Source organism: Capricornis sumatraensis, chromosome 13 (assembly GCF_032405125.1).
Source record: "Capricornis sumatraensis isolate serow.1 chromosome 13, serow.2, whole genome shotgun sequence".
Lineage (NCBI taxonomy): Eukaryota > Metazoa > Chordata > Mammalia > Artiodactyla > Bovidae > Capricornis > Capricornis sumatraensis.
Window position 1 is genome coordinate 73,830,346 of NC_091081.1, and position 18,249 is coordinate 73,848,594.

At 39.7% G+C, this 18,249-nt stretch overlaps 1 protein-coding gene across 1 annotated transcript in view; it reads left to right on the forward strand.

The window, feature by feature from the left end:
* The first annotated feature begins 3,859 nt into the window (after nucleotides 1–3,859).
* TAB2 (TGF-beta activated kinase 1 (MAP3K7) binding protein 2) overlaps nucleotides 3,860–18,249 on the forward strand; it is an 85,705-nt gene continuing 71,315 nt past the window's right edge. The window contains exon 1 of the mRNA XM_068984923.1: nucleotides 3,860–3,905. The gene's annotated coding sequence lies outside the window, so the exon portion shown is untranslated. The remainder of the gene's footprint in view (nucleotides 3,906–18,249) is intronic.

Consider the following 18,249-nt stretch of genomic DNA (forward strand, 5'->3'; position numbering starts at 1 on the left):
GTTTTATCTCTGCGATCATTAGAGAGAGCATCTGAAAGGCACAGTATGTTTTGTTTCCTCTTGTTTTCTCCACAGAGCCTTGTGGATAATAGACACTGCATATTTACTGGATCACTAATTATGGATATCACATTTACTAAATATATAAGTAAGGGTTCCTAACTATTTTTATTCCCAATTTAAGTACTTTAAATAAGGGAGAAGAAGGAAAAGTTGAATGACCAAAACTCCCATCTGTTACTGAGAAAAATGGCTAGTACCATTGTGAAAGGATATCTCTCTTTCTCTTTCATTGTGCAAGAGTATCTCTGTTTCTCTATCTCACAATATTCCTTCTTTTGGTTAAGTAAGGAACTCTGCAGTTTAAAGCTCAAATGTTTTATTTTGCAGTAATTCCATACAGTGAAAAATTTCAAGGATAGTACAGAAATTCCCATATTCACCAAGTTTTTTAAAAATATTTAAACATATTTTAAAATTTAAAAATAACCATGTAGTTGCCAAGGGCTGTGGGAAGGGAGAGAGGGAGTTAGTGTTTAGTGGGTGTAGAGTTTCAATACTGCAAGATGAAAAAGTTCTAGATATTCACAATAACTGAATATATTTAACACTACTAAACCGTACACTTAAAAATGGTTAAGATGGTAAATTTAAGGTTATGATTTTTACTACAAAAAAAAAACCAGACTCCCACTTTCCAGCATGACAACAGTTAAACCATCCTTGAAAAATAAGCTATAATGTCATGAACTCCAAAAAAGAAAGTATCTTCTCTTTGGTCCTGTGAATGATCCCTCTTGGAATCCATCTGTTCTTGTATTTTGGAAATCTCACTTTTTATTAGTCCTTTGTTATGGCTCATTTTCTTTGTTTTAGAAGATAACCACTTTTCCATCATATCTGAACTTCAACAGAAATAAAACTGATTCTCAGTGAAAAAAAATATTACCTAGATTCATCAGTTTTTATCAATCTTTCTGTATATGTGAATGGGATATGTGAGAAATGTGTACATATGCATAAGGGTTACAATTTCTTTTTTCTGATCCATTAGGGGAAAAATTGCATACATGTTTCCTTTATCCCTTAATATTTCAGTGTTTTTTCTTATGAACAAGGATAGTCTCATACATAATATATTCAGGAAACTTAAATGGATACCGTACTTTAATCTATAGTTCATATTCCACCCACACTGATTATCCCAATAATGTCCTTTATAGCACTTTCTTCCCCCAATAAAGGATCCAGTTCAAGGTCACAACTTGCATTTAGTTGTCAGGTCTTTAGTTTCCTTTAATCTGCCGTTTTATTTTGCTTTCAGAACACTGACAGTGTTTTAAGAATACAGGCCAGTTATTTTGTAGAATTTTACTCTATTTGGGTTTGATGCTTCTCATTAGATCCAGGTTAAAGCTTTTCGGCGTTTGCTTCAAGGATGTATTGTTATACATACCTTCTCTGCCACCCACTGGTTCTTAGACTTGAGCTATTCACACTTATTTGTACTCCTAAGATTATAAAACATTATAGTTCTATTAAAATGTGTATATTTATTTCATTAAATAAATTTCTAACAATAGTTTGGATAAAATACGTAATTCTACCATTTCAAAAGCAATCGTTGGCTCTGTATTTTATAGTGGTTTTGCTTAAACCTATTAAATAATGGATTCAATTGCTCTAAACTCATTTCATCAATTAATTTAACATTTAGTTTGGAAATAGTTCCTCGGAGAGAACTAATGTAAAGTATTAAGGTTCAGTGATCTTTTTTATTATCCAACATTGAACACATTAAAACTGTAGTGTTCCCATTTTTTTAAAATCCTAATTTACTCCTCTTAATGATATCAATAGAAAAATACTTATATTCTGATATAGTACGTAACAATGAGTACTTTCAGTTTTTTGATGTGAGGAAAGTTTTGAACTGGTGTCCTATCCCAATATTTCAAGGATTTTTAAATGATACTGGCGAAAGTACCTTAACCACAGAGAATGTGTGTGTGTGTGTGTGTGTGTGTGTGTTTGTAAACGCGCTTAAAGACTCTGACTGTAAACCGTAGAGAAGCCTGTACTTCTTAAAGGGTGTGTGCGTGTGCGTGTGTGTGTAGAGAAGCCTGTACTTCTTAAAGGGGTGTGTGTGTGTGTGTGTGTGTGTGTGTCTGTACACGGGCTTAAAGGCTCTGGCTGTAACCACAGCGCTCATTCTGGAGGATTCTTCTGGGGAGTAAGAATCGTTTCAAGAAACTGGCAGGGAGATGGACATTTTGGACAGGGACAAAAAAAAAAATGCTGTAGTGTTGTGGACACCATTAAAACGCCGAATGTTTAAATAAATATCTTACATTGTGAGAAATGTGTGAGTGTTGAACACGTTTTGTTTCAGGGGGAAATTAAACAAATATTTCTTTAAGAAGATAGAAACAAGTCTTTCCTTCTCCTCCCCCCACCCCCCCAAGTAAAAGTGTCTTTGGCTCAACTTCTAGGACTTCTAGGAACGTGCAATTAAAATAAAATCGAAACAACAAAACCCTCGCAGCATTTAGACTGGTTTTCTTTCCAGCGCTCAAGAAAACTCAAGAGCCCAACACTTTCCCAGACTCGAAGAGCCTTTTAGGACGTGTCCCGCACGTCCTCGGGACGACGCCGGTCTCCCGCTCGGGTCACCCCCGTCAGCCTGAGGCCTCCTAGCCGCCGGCCTCTGAGGGGGTGTGTCTCCGCCCCGCAGCCGCCGCACACCCGTCTCCGCCGCAGGCCCACCTGCCGCCCTCGGCGGCCCGGCCGGGAGCAAGCGCGGGGCGGCTGCGGCGTCCGGTCCGCCCCCGGCCGGGACCTCGGGGCCCTTTTCCCGCGCAGCGAGGCCGGCTGCCCTGCAGGTCCCGCCGCCCGCTTCCGGACAGGCCGAGCCACGGGGAGCAGAGCTCTTTTCTCCTTTCAACCCAAACTGCGAGCGGCCACCGTTGGGGGCGGGAGGGGAGGGGAAACCTGCTCCTTCCCTCCACACACACACACAGACACACACACAGACAGACACACACACAGACAGACAGACAGACACACACACACACACACACCCCTCCAAGTAACGGCGGCCGGGATAAAACTTCAAAAGTAGGATCCCGGGCCCTCCGGGAGCCGTTTGCCTCGGCGCCCGTTCCCGCACAGCCCCGGCGGCCGCCCGCGCCTATCCGGGCGGCCAAGCAACCTTCTCGCTCCAGCCTTCGCAGGGCGGGCGTGGAGGCTGCGAGTGTCGGGGGAGGGGTACAGGGCGGAGAAAGAGCATCCCCTCGCCGCTGCTGCCGCCGCCGGCGGCCGCTCCCCCGCCACCCGACTGGGGGAAGGCCTCGTCACAGCCGCCGCCTCAGCAGCGGCCGAAGATCTCGCGGTGTTTGCCGGCGGCCGCGCCGCCATATTGTGTGACAGTATTTTGATTTGCACTGGGCTGGCGGAGCCGCGGCGAGAGCGAGCGAGAGCTGGGGGGGTGGGGGGAGGGCAGGCGAGCGCGAGGGGGGTGGGGGCCGAGGGAGGTAGGGAGGCCGAGCGAGCTGGAGCGGAGAAACGGGGAGCGGCGACGCCACCCAGCCATCGTTTTTGATCTGCAGCGGCCGCCGGCGGGGCGACCCAGCCCGACCCCCTCCCCTCCCCCTCAGCCACGAGCGGCGGCGGCGGCGGCGGCGGCCGGAGAGAGTTGGCGGCGGCGGCGGCCGATCGGAGGGGCTGAGTGGGGAGGGAGGGAGGGCTGAGGTGTCCCCCCTGCCGGGTGGAATCGGAGGCGGCGGCGGCGCTGGCGGCGGCTGTGGTGGAGGCGGCGGCGGCGACGGTGGAGACGGCTGCCCTAGTGGGAGAGGCGGCGGCGGCCGAGGAGGAGGAGGGGGAAGCGGCGGCGGCGGCGGCGAAGGGTAAGCGGACAGCGCTGCCGGGCCTCGGCGGGACCCCCAGTCCCGGCTCTCCCCTCATTTCCCCGCACCAGCCCCACCTCTTCATCTGGAAGGGACTCTGCCGACTCGCGAGGCCCTTGCGGGGCGTCCGCTTCTTCCTCTCACTCTTCCTCTCCTCCGCCTCCTTGCTTCCCCAGTGGCGAGGTAGAGAGGGAGGCCCCCCCAAGTCCTCCTGAGCGGCCGGGGGTGGGGAGCATCGGGCCGGGCCTGGGCTCGGGGGAGTAAGTGTGTAGGGGGAGGGGGAGATTCATTGGAGTCGGGCGCCCGGAGAGCCCCGGGTGGGGGAGGGTGCCAGGGGGTGGGGAGGGCCCCTGCCTGCACGGGTGCCCCCCGGTCCGCCCCTTTGGCATGTGTGAGATGGGGGGTGGGGGAAGGAGAACGCTTTTAGGGGAGAGTCGTGGCCCGAATCAAGATGACTTCGGGGCGAGGGGAAAGACCGAGGGAATCTGGTGGTGCTAGTGGAGGGGAGACCGTCGTTTCCCTTTCCAGTATTGGTTTTCTGCAGCCTTTTTTCAAGTGGGGAGCCAGCCCCTCTGGGAACTTGTGGCCCCTAGATTTCAGTGGATAGATAATTCTAGCTTTCTGTCCGATCAGTCTCAAACCCTAAGACTGTGGTTGTGGCAGGAGGCTGGAAGGGTCTGGGTATCGCCGAACAGGTGACAGGTGTATCTTTCTGTGGCTGATGCTGTGGGATGGCCCGGGCAGGGTAGTGTACCACAGTGTCAGAGACCGTGTGCGTTCGTATTTATGTGTTTGGCCGTGTTTCATTCCATATATAGTCTATTTGAGATGTTAGGTTTCCATTCTTCAAGTCGGCTTAATTGTTGTGCAGAAATTCTTCAAATGTTTCTGATAAGAGGGGTTTCCAGGAGGGTGGAGGGAATTTGCAGCTTCCCGGGGGTTTCTCAGGAGTCCGTGAATTTCGGGTCGCCAGTACGAGGCTGTTTTCAGTGCTCTGTTTCATTGGAAAGTTCTTGAACACTAAGGTCGTATTTGAGGCAACAGTGAGGCTGTATAATTTTGCATCCATTTTGTCTGTTTTAGGTAGGTTTGTAAAAGTGCCAGACTTTAAGGTCAGGTTGATTCACATTTTTATGAAAGGAATCACTTTGTGCTTTTGCTCACTCTAAAGAGTATGTTGCTCATTATGCAATTTCGGATTTGGCCGGGAATTTTGGTGGGCATGGAACAGAATTTTGCTTTCAGTTTTTATACTACTACTGCTTACCACACTCCTCATACAGTGGCAGAGTATTGACACCTTTTAAAAAATATCTTTGGATTCCTTGTAACAGTGAAATCGTGCTTGCTTTTAATCCCGGTTTGAAACTTTAGATTTTGAAACCGTTACATTTTCTAATAAAGACAGACATGCTTTTCCTCTTGTGTGCTTTGGCTGAGCACTTAAATTAGAAACAATGGGAGGAATTGTTAGATAAATGAGTTACAAATTTTAAAAGGGTCAAGTTTAAAAAGGATCTGTAGCTTTTTTTAAAAAGTGTATGGAACGAATATATTGAATGATGGCACTATCAGCGTGTTAACAGGAAATAGAATAAAAATTCCAGTGATTCAGAACTTCTGTTGGTTTTTCCCCCCTTAAATCTTATCAGTTTCTAATAGAGGGTGCTTAATATTGAAATCTTTAAAGGATCAACTGAAAGTTGAATGTGTTAATTGGATGACTTAGTCATCTACTGCATGTAGTGTTCCTTCATTTTTCTTTTGGGCAAGTGGAATACCTTTTCTTGAGTTCAAAACTATTCTCAGGGAACCCTGATGAATGCATGCCTTTCCCTTCTCTTCAGTAAACTGTCACATGGTGCAGCCTGTGCTTTTGTAACTTGTTAAGTGTATAAACAGTCTCATCTGATAGAAATTTTCTGAAAAATGTTTTAACTTAATCTGATCTGATTGAAATAACACCTATATTTGGTCCTCTCTTTACTTGCCTTCAGCTAATGATATTATTTAAAACTTGCATATAATTATTGCATCTAATGAAATCAGGAGGTTTTTAAACTACAAAGTAAGCATTACTCAGATCCCCAATTACATTATTACTGAGTATTGCTTATTTAGTATTAGTAACACATTACACTTGGGTAACTGTCTTAAAATGATTAGTCTTATGTCCTGACAGAAATAAAAATTTATTATACTTCTGTACATTTCTCTGTAAGGAAAATTCTTTTTCAAAATACTATTTAGGATAAAATCAACATATGTATCTATGAATGTATGGCACTGTGCAAAATAGGTGTAATATACACCATTTACATGAAACTTTGTGGGTTTCCGTGCCCAAAAAGTCCCATGAGGAATGTGTGAATTTTCTGAAACAGCATTTTTTTTTTAATTGTATAAACTCAAGACTAAAATTTTATTTTTTAACAATTATCAACATACGTTAAAAGGCAGTGTTTTACATTGTTGTAGATGTTTTGGGAAAAAAGTTCCTGATAATCTTTACAACATATAAAATTTGTGAATTAAACTATAATTCAAGAAATCTTCAGTTCCTTTGTATCTCTACCTGGCCAGGCTCTTGTGGCCCAAAGGAGAACAATAGTAGCACTTTTCCATTATGTCACTAATGTCATCTTCATTTGATCCATATAAGATTGGGACTCTGTAAAATAGAAGGATTATGAGGTAATAACAGAGGCAAATGTGAAAATGGGGCAAAATAGTAATGAGGGAGAAGACAGGGGCTAAGATGCTAGTAGAGGATGAGATGGACAGTTTTAGGCAGCTAGGAAAATGGAGATGTGAAGAGTGGTGGGTGCCAGCACAGGAAAGTGACCATGCTGGACTGCTCTAAGGAGATTTGGTCTGAATCTTTTGATAGACTCGCAGTCTGTATCTCATATTTTAAAAAATGAGTCAATAAAAATCGATGAAAGTCTAAATGAAATGCTTAACTTTAATGCTGGAATGCTAGTAGTAAGTAATTTTTAATCCTCTGTATTAAGATGATAAGAATTTGGTGACTGAAATCATATGAAATCTAAACATATGTATTCATATGTTCTTACTTCTTTGCCTCTGGCTCGTATTTCCAGAATACTTATATACTGTTTTAAGATTTCATTTTTTTACGGTGAATGACAGAATGTTGTTTACTCCCTAAGTCGTGTCCAATTCTTTTGTGACCCCATAGACTGTAGGCTGCCAGACCCCACTGTCCACGGAATTCTCCAGGCAAGAATACTGGAGTAGGTTCCCATTTCCTTCTCCAGGGGATCTTCCTGACGCAGGGATTGAACCTGCATCTCCTGTATTGGCAGGCAGATTCTTTACCACTGAACCAAGGCCACTGACTTAATCAGAAAGCTAAAATCCCTGAGTAAGTACTCAGGGGTAGCCAGTACTGTGCTTTATGTTCCCTTTGTGATATGCTTAGTCACTCGGTCATGTCTGACTGTTTGCGACCCCATGGACTGTATAGCCCACCAGGCTCCTCTGTCCATGGGATTCTCCAAGCAAGAATAAGGGAATAGGTTGCCATGCCCTCCTGCAGGTGATTTTCCCAACCCAGGGGTCAAACCCAGGTCTCCTGCATTGTAGGCGGATTCTTTACCGTCTGAGCCACCAGGGAAGCACATGTTCCCTTTGGTTAACTACTAAACTTGCCTGTGATCTTGATAAGAGTCAGAGATTAAGAATGGCTCTCTTTTTCTTAGTTTTTCTAAGTGTTCCATTCCTTAAAACACATCGTTTGGTATTAAGGAGTACTTAATACTAGCCTTCCAGCATTAAAGTTACTCATTTCATTTAGACTGATTTTTATTGACTCATTTTACAAAATATGCTTCATTTTTAATTTCTGAATCCTAAAGGAATGGGCTTCTATTAAAAAGCACAGTAAAAATGTGTCAGCTGAGAAGTTAATGTTTTGCAAGGAGATAGACATCAGAATTGCCACAAATCAAGACTGTGAATATTAATTTCAACAAAGGATTTCTATGAAAATTGATTTAAGTTTTGGCACTTTAAAAAGTGCTTTGTTTGAAATATAATTTATGTAGACCCCAATAGAGGATGTTTGCTAAATGAAACTTTGCTGAATGTGTCTTTTTTTTATTTTCCTTAACATTTTACTTTAACAAGAAATTCTATTGGACTTATAATCTGTTTCAGCTCAAAATTTGGTATCAAGGAACTGGTAAATTTCTTTTGGCCTTTAATATCTTAACATTAACCTTTTTAGTATTTCCTACATAGTAAAAGAAAAGAGAAACTAATATTTGTTGAATACCTACTGGGTGTCAGGTTTTCTGTTGTTTCACAAATATTTATTGAGCACTTAATATGTACCAGGACTCTTCGAGATGTTGGAAATGACAACAGTGGATAACATAGACAGGATTTCTGTCCTCGTGTAGTTTACATTTTAGTAGTGGAAGACATAATAAATGAGGAAAATCAAGTGTGTCTGGGAAAGAAAAGTACTGTGGAGAAATGTAAGACAGAAAAGGGGGTTGGGGAACAGACATTGCCTATCTGCTCTTTTAAAAACTGCATAATGGATATTATATTTGATTTCAGAAACAAAAGCTCCCATACATAAGTTTTTTTTTAAGACTATATTTCATAACTTGGGAACGACATTATGTTTATACTTCAGAGTTTTAATTAATAGCAGTTTGGTGTTGGTAGTGCTTCAGAAAGCTGCTTTTTGGCTCAATAGAAAACTTGGAGTCTGCTATACTGGTTTCAATCCTGATTTTGCTGCTTAATAGCTTTGTGATTTGAGATCAACTACAATTTCTCAGCCTCTTTGAGCTTATTTTCATCTCTGTAAAATGAGTGTATCTATAAGGTTGTTATGATAAATTATACAGTTTGTGTAAATTATCTAATTTATAGAAGGGGCTTGATAAATTGGGACTTTTTTGTCTGTTGCTTATCTGGAGTTCTGTTATAAAACAAACATAGTTGAAGTTGGTAACCCTTCCAAGAAGCTGTCACAGTGCTGTGGGGGAGATTGTTTAATACACATTGTATTTGAACAGGTACCACTCTTCTCTGGTAGAATGAGGTTAATTAAAACTCAACTGTAATTTGTAGTCAAACTTTCTGGGGAGTTTGTGCATATTGTCGAATCAGTATGCTGTAGGAGTAAACCTGGTCTTTATGCTGAAGACACATGGTGACTGATCTTATTAACAAGCTGGATATCAGCATTTTAAGAAGTAGATAAAAATATTGTATAGGCTCGGTGGAAACACTGTGAAACCTTTAGCACAGTCGAAGTATTCAGTAAATGTTCACTTTTTCTTTAATTATTATGCCTTTATTGTGTGATGGGGGTAATCCAAAGTATTCACAAAGTATTAAGGAAAACTTTACAAAGAGAAAATAATGCTAATTGTGGATAGGTTTTTTGAAGTAAGAGAGGAATGGTCGGTCAGATTGCAGTTATTTGTTTCTCATTTTTAGCCTGGGAAATCATGTCTCACTTTCCTTTCAGGCTTGACTTCACCATATTTTCAGTGCCTGGCCTGTGCTTTGGAGCTCAAGAAATACTTTGTGTTCAGTGCTGAAAGACTCTTAGTGATAGTGTTCCTTTGGTATCACAACTCTTTTTGGTAGTAAGCACCTTTTGATTTAGAAAAGTGCTTGTGCTGGATGTAAGCCTTTAAATCTCTTGTTTTAAGCACAGACTGAGGTATCACACAGAGTGTTCTGAATGCTATTTTTTTTTTCAATTTAGCCAAAAGTTTGAAAAAGATCCTAGAGATTAGAAGGAAGAAATCATTTATTTTACAACTAGATTAGTAGTTGTGAACCTATTCATATGAAGTTATTGACATTAAAGTAAAAAAGTGAATAGCAATTTCTAAAGCAGAGGAGAAAAAATTCACGCATAATTTTTCACTCTTATCTCTTGTCTGTCTCTTTAAGGCAATTTCAATGAAACTGTAGATTTATACTGTCATTATAAATTAAATGGCTCAGTCAATTTCTTACATTTCTATGATGTGGAGAATATTGGTGTTTTCATGGAAAAGGGAAAACATCCCACCCCACCCCACCCCACCCTTACCAGTAACCATTTTTCAGATGTTTAAATCTTAGCATCAGTCAGCTTTTTCCTGTTCTGTGGCAAGTTATTCTCTGCCTAATGAATACAGTAATAATTTTAGCTTTCCTAAAACTGAAGACTTCCCTAAGGTCTAAGATCTTTAGTCATTTATGTAAATTATTTCTTCGCTTAAAAAAAAGCCAAGATTTTTTTTGAAGATTTATAGAAACAAATTGCTTGATATTCAGATTTGTTTTAGAAATGAGCTAGAAATACCTGCAATTGAATATTTTTATACTCTTGTGGGATTTTGCTTGTTTGCTTGTTTTAAACTGTAACAAAACCTACCACTGGAAAGGGATACTACTACAGGCTGTCAACTTGAGTGGCTTCAGAAAGAGTCTTGATTTATCCACAAACAGGTACAATTGTAGATAAGGGCATTTTAAGAATTTGTAACATTTTAATTGCCTTATTAAAGAAAATGGTATTCTTGTTTCACTTAAGAAAAAAAAAAAAAAACAAAGCAAAACACAGTCCTTGTACAAGCCAGAAGCCAAATGGAATAAAGTAGAGGTTGGAACGGTCCCACAGAGAGAAGAAGCAAGAGTAACAAAGTGTAGGATTTAAAAGATTTTGGTGGAAACATATGAATGCTGATTGTTTTTAATAAAATGATTCAAAAGAATCCATCTGTTAAAGAAAATCTGTGACCCCTGCAACCAGCCCCTGCCCGTGCTTGCCTCAATGTAAGTCAAAAGCAATATACCACATACTGAGGTATATTCTAGAGATTGGTGCTATTATCAAAAACTTCAGAGTTTCTGGGGGGTTGATTCTGATCATTTAACTTGTCTATTTGGCTAGTGCAGAAGACAGATTCTGGGAGAATAACAGATGACAGTGTATTATTGAGGTGAAAAAAGGGCAAAAAAGTAAATTTTCACTTAAGTTAACTATGCTTAAATAATGGGAAGCAATTTTACACTTGTAATTTAGTTTTGTTAGGTTTTTCTTTCAGGATACCTGTTCAATTCATTTTTCTCAACAAGTAAAATATAAGGGAAGTAACTTCTATATTATTTAATTTACAGTAACTCTTTAGACCAAGGGTGAAATAAAACATCACCAGTATTTTTTTAATTCAATAATATTATTTTCTATGTCCATATTTCACATTCAGAAAAGATTTAGTGCTAAATTTCCTGATGTTTATTACTGGATTGACTGATTTTTTTGCTTTGATTTTTTTCTAAAAGTTTTTTATGTTAATTCCTCGAACTGGTGGTGGTTGTAGAATATTTTGCTCTACTAATGAGTATTAATTGCTATTTGTATAAATAATATTTAACAGATTAGTAATATACTTGTATTACACAGTTATGCTTATACTAACATTTTCTTTTCATCAGCTTTTATTGGTGGTGAGTTATCACTAGAAAATAATTACAGAGAAGGTAGTAATATAGGCAAGAAAATCTACTTTTTAAAAGGAATTCAGAACAGAGTATGTGTTGCATTTTAATTCATTGAGTACATTGTGGTTAAAATTGCTTGGGTTACTTTTTAAAAGAGTATTGATGACCAGATAAACATGAGCATCTACTTTTTGGGACACAAGCTGATGTATGTAGGGGTCACAGTTAAGTAGTTACTAGAATTAAAGAGAAAAAGTTCTCAAGATACCTTAAGGGATCACTGTCATCAAAAGTTGAACATCAGGCACTGTGTATTTGCATTGAGAGTAATTTGATGTTTGCCTTTTGACAAGTGTAAACCTGAGCTGTACTTAGCTAAGTGCTGTTTGCTGCTTTATGATGATTTTCAAAGGAAATGGAAAAATAAACATGTGGAAATGAAGTTTAAAAAAAACTTCCCATTTCCACAAAGCCAGTTCTTTTTTACAAATGAAAATGTATTGACACCTGTTGGTTGAGCTTGATTTTTCTTTTTCTTGAGATTTCTCTAGCTGAGGTGAGGTTGCCCTGAGTGAGACATCCTCCTTCTCTTCGTGGACACCACCGTGAATTTATAGGATGACGGTTCGGAGCCCTTGCCGTAGCTTTGTGAATGAAATAAATCCATTGTATTCTTTTGAGGAAGGAAACTGGTTCACAGGAAAATGGAACTGGTGATCTTAGCCTAACCAAGCTGAAGAATCAGTACTTCAACTTCTGTAGGGTAATACATGACCAAAAGAACAGAAACTCCGTAGAGTTTGTTTCATATGCCTTCTCTGATACACCTGTGCACAATAGCTGACTAACCCAAGAAGTCTTGCCTGATTCATCCTCTCACCATGAGTCAAGTCTGCTTTATTAGTCAACCTAATTCACCTATCCAGTAGTTTTGAATTAGTTTTGAGTCCTGCTTGTGTGCCAGGTACTTTGCTACGTGATGAGACTGGAAAGATGAGTAAGATGTGTCCTTGCCCTCAAGGGACAGGTATACAAACTAACAAATGCAGTGACCAGGTTAGATGTAAGACATTTTAGGGGTCTACAGGAGGGAGTGTCCGACCCTGTGAGGGAAGGAAAGATATGAGAGGGAATTCTTCCTAGGAAAAGTGACACAATCTGTGTGCCAGATAGGCAAGGAAGAGGAGAATTTGGGAGAAGCAAGGCCATTACAGTCAGAACAACATGCGTAAAGGATGGAGGTAGGAGAGGACACGCCTACTCAGTACAGTGTATTAAGTACCAGTGGTGGGTTAATCGGAAGTGAGGTAGAAGATGAGCAGAGCATGAAAATACTTGTATACTCTATAAAGCAGATTTGACTTCATCCCATAAATGATGGAATGTTTAAATTAACATTCTAGAAAGATTTCTCTGCCTCTAGAGTAGAGAATATTTAGGAGCTGGGGGTGGGGTGGAAGAGGTAGCTTTATAACCATTTATTTGAGAATTGATGAAGAGATGAGTTAAGGCTGTAATTAAGGAGAAGAGTGGGTGATGAATTTGAGAGTACTGAGTGTGAAGTAAGGTAAGAATCTCACACGCCCTGGCTTGAGTACCTGGGTGCAAAGTGTAATGCCTGCCAGTCATCAATACAAGAACATGCCAGGGGCACAGGTGAGGAAGATACTTGAGTTCTGTTTATGGTTTTATGGTTCCCATAGAGAGAGAAAGAAGAAGACATCACTTTATGTGTGGTGGGGAGCAGTAACAACTGGGAAGTCTTCTCTGATTAGATGACATTTGAGCAGGTATCTGCGTGAAGTAATAAAGAGAAAACTTTCTAAATAGAGCGGTGGGAGCATGCCTGCTATGTTCTAAGAGCAAGAAGACCAGTGTGGTTGGAATTGAGAGTGGGAGAATTGTAGATGAGATCCTAGTGAGTATGTGCTTTTCATGTAGTGCCTTTAGATTGCAGTGGGGATTTTAGTATTTAGGATGAGCTTAGAAGCCACTGAAGGGTTTTAAAACATGAGCTACTTGCCTTTTCCCCTCCTCTCACTTGTTAGAATATGATTTGAGAGTGGCTATGTGTGTGTAATTCTATATTATTTTCTTCTATGTAAATTCATATAACCCTCACAGTCAGGATACAGAACTAGATCTGTTCCGTCAGCACTAAGAAACTCCTCTGTACTACCCAGCCTTAACCACTGATCTATTCTCCATCACTGTAATTTTGTCACTTGGAGAGTGTTATAAAAGTGGAATCATACATTGTGTGATCTTTTGAGATTGGCTTTTTTCCCTCAGCATTAGACCCTTGAGATGCATTCTAGTTGTTTCTTGTATCAGTGGTTCGTTCCATTTTAATTCTAAGAAGTGTACCTTTGTGGGTGTGTGTTTTAGTCGCTCAGTCATGTCCGACCCTTTGAGACCCCATGGACTGTAGCCCGCCAGGCTCCTCTGTCCGTGGTATTCTTCAGGCAAGAATACTGGAGTGGGTTGTCATTCCCTTCTCCAGGGAGGAAGTTGGAAGGGTACCCTTGTATGGTGTACCACAATTAGTTCAGTCATTGACTGAAGGACTTTTGTGTTTCTAGTTTGGGGCTATAAACACAAAGCTGCTGTGAACAGTTTTGCAGGTAAAATATGTTTTCGTCTCTCTAGGATAAGTCCCCTGGAGTACAGTTGCTGGGTTGTGTGATAAATATATATTTAACTCTATAAGAAACTGCCACTTTTCCAGAATGGCTGAATTTACACTCCCACCATCAGTGTGTAAGAGATAAAATTTTTCTGCATCCTTGTCAGCATTTGATACTGTCAGGATATTTTTTATTTCAGCCATTCTAATAGATATGTAGTGATAGCTCATTGTAACATTAGTTTGTGTTTCCCTAATGGCTAATGGTGTTGAATGTGTTTGCATGTGCTTGTTTGATGTCTGTATATCCTCTGTGAAGTGTCTGTTCAGGTCTTCTGTGTATGTTCTAATGTGATTGTTTTCTTGTTGAGTTTAATGAGTTATTTATATATTCTGGATAGAAACACTTTGTCAAATATGTGATTTGCAAATATTTTCTCCTGGTCTGTAGCTTACCTTTTCATCTTCTTAATGGAGGCTTTTGCAAAGAAAAAGAAATTATGAAGTCTAATTTATCTTTTTTCTTTTATGAATTGTTTTTTTGTTTTCAAGTCTAATATCTCCTTAACTTTAGGTTCCAAAGATTTTCTCCTGTTTTCTTCTAAAAGTTTTCTGAAAAGCTTTACATCTTACATATGTAGATCTGTGATCCATTTTTAGTTAATTTTCACATAAAGGTATAAAGTTTAGATTGAATTTCACTTTTTGTCTGTGAAATGATCAGCTGTTACAATACCACTTGTTGAAAAAAAATTACCCTTCCTCCATTGAATTAATTTTGCACCTTTGTCAGAAATCAGATGGCTGTGCTGACGGTCTGCTTCTAGATTCTCTATTCTGATCTATTGATGTTTGTGTTTATCCCTGTACTAGTATCTCATTTTCTTGGTAACCGTAGCTGTATGGTAAGTCCTAAAACCAGGTAGTGAAATTTCCCTAATTCTTCTTTTTCAGAATTGTTTTTAACTATTCTATTTCCTTTCCATGTAAAATCTAGGATCTATTTTAAAAAAATGCTGGAATTTTGGTAGGAATTTCATTAAACCCTTAGATCTATTTAGGGGAAATTGATATCTTTATTTTGTTAAAAATAAAATAAAATCTTTCAATCCATAAATGCAGTTTATATCTCTCCTTATATTTAGATTGTCTGATTTCTTTGATCAGCATTTTATAGCTTCTAACAGACACACATTTTATATATGTTTTGCTAGATTTGTACCTAAGCACTTTTTTTTTTTTGGAGCAGTCATAAATGATATTGTGTTTTAAATTTTGGTTTCTAGTTTATTATAGTTTATAACAATGTGGCTGATTTCTGTGAGTAGATTCTGTATCCTGAGACTTTGCTAACCTAATAAATTCTAGTAATTTTTTTGTGTGAGTTTTCTAATGTACCTGTGAATACAGACAGTTACGTTTCTTCTTTTCCAGTGAATTTTATTCTCTTTTCTGACCTTACTGCTCTGATAAGTACTTTGAGTACTGTGTTTGGTAGGCATGGGGAGATTAGACAAGCTAGTCTTATTCCTGATCTCAGGGGAAGGCATTAAGTCTACCACCATTAAGTACATGTTAGCTGTAGGTGTTTTGTAGGTGCCTGTGTTTTCCTCATTTGAGTTTTTATCATGACTGGGTGTTGAAATTTTTCAAGCGGTTTTTCTATGTCAACTGATACGGTCATATGGTTTTTCTTGTTTAAACTGTTAACTGATGGTAACTTCCCTTTTTAAAGATTTACTGTGGCAGCTCTTTGTGGAATAAACTAAGGGCAGGGCAAAGATGTCAACGGGGAAGCCATATTGGAAGTTACTGCAGTTATCTAAATGAGAGCTGATAGTGGCTTGGACCACAGTAACAACAGGAAACGGCATGAAGAGGGCAGATTTTGGATATGTTACAAACCCTGAGTGGCAGGCAGGATATGTTGATGAATTGGGTCTGAGGCATAAAAAAGCAGTCAAGGTGTACTCAGAGATTTTTGGCCCAAGCATTTGGAAGTGTGGAGTTGCTGTTGACTGAGTTGGGGAAGACAGTGAAGTAACAAGTTGGGCTGGACAATCAAGAGGGTTTTTGTTTGGACATGTTAACTTTGAAAGGCCTACTAGACATTTAACTGGACCTATCAAGTAGGTAATTTGAAATAGAAAATGGAATTCAAGAAGGAAATTCAGGCTGGAAATAGAAATTAGAATCATCAATTGAGCTGATGTATAAGAAATTACAGTGACATTTATTAAAAATTTTACCTATAACCTTTTTACTATACTGTTATTTAAGGTTTATTAGCAAAAAAAAACGTGATTATCCCAGCAAATGAAAAACTTTGTGAAAATTTGAATTGTTTTGTTTATTAACACTGTTGCCTTCAGTTCAGTTCAGTTCAGTTCAGTCGCTCAGTCGTGTCCGACTCTTTGCGACCCCATGAATCACAGCACGCCAGGCCTCCCTGTCCATCACCAACTCCCGGAGTTCACTGAGATGCCATCCAGCCATCTCATCCTCTGTCGTCCCCTTCTCCTGCTCTCAATCCCTCCCAGCATCAGAGTCTTTTCCAATGAGTCAAGTCTTCACATGAGGTGGCCAAAGTACTGGAGTTTCAGCTTCAGCATCATTCCTTCCAAAGAAATCCCAGGGCTGATCTCCTTCAGAATGGACTGGTTGGATCTCCTTGCAGTCCAAGGGACCCTCAAGAGTCTTCTCCAACACCACAGTTCAAAAGCATCAATTCTTCGGTGCTCAGCTTTCTTCACACTCCAACTCTCACATCCATACATGACCGCTGGAAAAACCATAGCCTTGAGTAGACGAACCTATGTTGGCAAAGTAATGTCTCTGCTTTTGAATATGCTGTCTAAGTTGGTCATAACTTTTCTTCCAGGGAGTAAGTGTCTTTTAATTTCATGTTTGCAGTCACCATCTGCAGTGATTTTGGAGCCCAAAAAAATAGTCTGACACTGTTTCCACTGTTTCCCCATCTATTTCCCATGAAGTGATGGGACCAGATGCCATGCTCTTTGTTTTCTATTGCCTTATCTCACATTAAATGCACCAGAAATTGTGTGATTGGGAGACAATTTGGGAGATGTATGTTTATTGTAATGTGTATTTAATCATGCTTATTTGATAAGTAGATGGCTATAATAGTAGTATAGACACATGTGCCTTATTAATTTTGAGAGCTTTGTCCTAAATCTTTGTAAACAAAGTAAAAAGTTTATGCATATTGTAGACAAGTTTTGATACTATTATTAAGTGGCTGAGAGGCTTTCTGAGGCAACATTTCTTTTGTAGAGAAAACAGCCAGAGAGAAAGATCAAAAACAAAAATTAAAAACGAAAATGCAAAATAGATAGCAAGGAGAGACTTTTTTTTTTAAGACTTTTGACTTAGAGCCAGAATTAAATTGGTAAAGGGGAAGGGTGAGCCTCAGTTTACAAACTTGATAAAAAGATATCCTCTGAGTTCCATTCAGATATGTTTTCTTCCTATTAAGGTATTCTGGAAAATGCTTTTTAAGTGGCATGATATTTTCTGTTGTAGCTAATTAATGATCTTTTCTTATTTATAATATAAATATCTCTAGCACATTATTTGCCCTGTTACAGGGTTTGCCGTATTACATTATAATATTCTGTTTATTTTTCAGTTTCTCTCACTGAATAAGGTTTTACAGCATTAGTACAATGCCTTAGTACAGTAAGCTCTATGTAAATATTTATGAATGAATGAGTGAACACACACATTACTAAAGTTTAAAGCTGTTAGATTTACTTGCTTTTGAAAGTGTGTTTTTGAGATTCCACAGTGTAAATTATGGTCAAAAGTCTTTTCTGAGTAGTGCCCTGATGCTTTCAAGCAAACATTATACCCCCGAAAAGTACACCCAAACATAGCGACATTACTAACCAAAGGTCAGTGACGCACACATTTTGCCTCTTGTTATTTGTTCTTTTTTCATAGTAATAGTGGTTTTAAAGAACCCCCCTGCCAATGCAGGAAACACAAGAGAAGCAGTTTCTATCCCTGGATCGTGAAGATCCCCTGGAGGAGGAAATGAAAGTGAAGTGAAATCGCTCAGTCATGTCCAACTCTTTGCGACCCCGTGGACTGTAGCCTACCAGGCTGCTCTGTTCATGGGATTCTCCAGGCAAGAATACTGGAGTGGGTTGCCATTTCCTTCTCCAGGGGATCTTCCAAACCCAGGGATAGAAGCAGGCAGGTCTCCCA